We start from the raw sequence: 2371 nt of genomic DNA on the forward strand, positions 1-2371 counted from the left end.
TTTTTGAGACAGGATTTTTCTGTGTATTCTGGCTGTCCTGGAACTCACTCTGTAGGCCAGACTCGCCTTGAACCCAGAAATCTGCCTGCCTTTGCCTCCCAAGTGCTGGAATTAAACGTGTGTGCTACCACCACCCAGCAGAATGCTAATCTAAAGATGATTAGAATCATAACAATCATTCTGTTGTTCTTAGGTTGTCACGGCCACCTCACAGAGGCTTGTTACCTGCCTGTCTTCAGCAGTCTATGTTCCACTGTAGCATCAGGCAGTGTGTTCTGGGATGTTGTCTAAGGCTAGACGCCCTCCTAGCTCACTACCTCTGCTCTATGGTCTGATTTCATACCATACTATCTGGACTGTGAAAGCGGACCCTGTGTGTACAGGCTTCTCTCAGGTCTCTTTTTTCCCGTTTTTACTCTACCCCACCCCCCATACATCTGGGGACAGAGACAACAGTGGCCAGAAGGGAACAATATGAATGGATGTTTTTCCTCTATAGTCGAGCTTCTATATTTTATAAGCTGGGCTTTGCCTCCTTTTCCCTTCTCCTCTGCAGGAAAACTGGCTGCTTTGAAAAAAAAAATTGGGAAGCTCTATTCCGTCTGTCCCAGGTCTACTGTGTTGTCTGTTCCCATTCACTTTGAAAAGTAAAAATGTCTTAGTTAGGTTTTCTATTGAGGTAAAGAGACACCATGCCCATGGCAAGTCTTATAAAGGAAGACATTTAATTGGGTCTGGCTAATGGGGTTAGAGGTTTAGTCCATTATCATCATAGCGGGACATGGTGGAGTGCAGGCAGACATGGCGCTGGAGAAGCTGAGAGTTCTACATCTGAATCCGCAGGCACCAAAAGTGAACTGTCACATTGGGTGTGGCTTGAACACACGTGAGACTTCAAAGCCTCTCCCCTTCCTCCAACAAGGCCACACCTATTCCAACAAGGTCACACCTCCTAATAGTGCCGTTCCCTAGGGGCTAGGCATTCAAATAGGCCATACCTATTCAAACCACCACAAAATAAAACAAAGGAAAGTCTACTTGTTTCTCTCACTCAAAATATAGAACCATAGAGCCACACTAGTTAGGGGCTGGAGAGATGACTTGGTGGTTAATAACACTTAAGCTCCCCTGGCGCCTGGCGGTGGTGGCTCACGCCTTTAATCCCAGCACTCGGGAGGCAGAGGCAGAGGCAGGCGGATCTCTGTGAGTTCGAGACCAGCCTACAGAGCTAGTTCCAGGACAGGCTCCAAAACAACAGAGAAACCCTGTCTTGAAAAACAAAACAAAACAAAACAAAACAAAACAAAACAAAACAAAACAAAACAAAAAAAGCTCCCCTGGCACTTGGGTAAAGTGGCTGGCAACCACTTGTCCCAGGGATCTGACACCTTCTGATCTCCTTGGGCAATGCACACCCAAGATACACACACAAACATACAAGCAAAACATCCATACACATAAAAACAAAGGAAAACATTCAAACGATAATAGAATAAATCTTTGAATAAACAAAACAAAGAAGAACCCACGAGCCGCTGCCTCTGTAGGTGTGGTGGGTCTGCCGAACAAGCACTGGGCCAGGCTGAAACCCAAACTGGTATAAAGCTGTATAAATGTCCTTGTCTGGACACTTAGCTGAACACAGAAAAACAGATCAATCAAACTGGAATTCGCACAGTTACTCTACAATGTTTGCCTTGGTGCTTTCCGCTCTCACTATATTTAGTATATTGTGCTTATGAGCTAGCTCATTACTCAGTGGTAAATTTATTTATTTTTCTTTATTTAATTAATTTTGAGACAGGGTCTCAGTGTATAACCTTGGCTGGCCTGGAACTCAGAGATCTGCCTGCCTCTGCCTCTTGTGTGCTGCAATTTAAGGCGTACATCACCATGCCCAGCTCCTCTATGGTAAATTTTTGGAATGTACAAAAATGTTTCCATAGCCCTTCACACACATTAGGATGGCTATAATATTCTTTTTTTTTTAATGTGAAAAATAGCAAGCACTGGTCAGAACGTAGAGAGACTGGAGACTTTCTGCACTGCCTGTAGGGATGCTGTGGGAAATAGTTTGGCAGTTCCTTAAAAAGTTAAACATAGAATTACCATATGGTCCAGCAGTTCTGCTTCTGATTATATTCCCCAAACAACTGAAAGTACGGGTACAAACAGATCTTTGTACTTTAATGTTCATAACAGTGGTAGTCACATTGGCCAAAAGGTAAGAATAACCCAAATGTTCACCAACAAATGAACGGCTAAACAAAGTGTGGTGCGTATACACAGCAGAATATTAGTAAGCCTTAAAAAAGAATGCAGATCTACCCTTGAGACATGCTTACTTTGAAAACATAAGTACCCGAGTTTA

The sequence above is a fragment of the Alexandromys fortis genome, unplaced genomic scaffold, assembly GCF_014885135.2.
Source record: "Alexandromys fortis isolate MF-2015 unplaced genomic scaffold, M_Fortis_MF-2015_v1.1 scaffold_173, whole genome shotgun sequence".
Classification (NCBI taxonomy): Eukaryota; Metazoa; Chordata; class Mammalia; order Rodentia; family Cricetidae; genus Alexandromys; species Alexandromys fortis.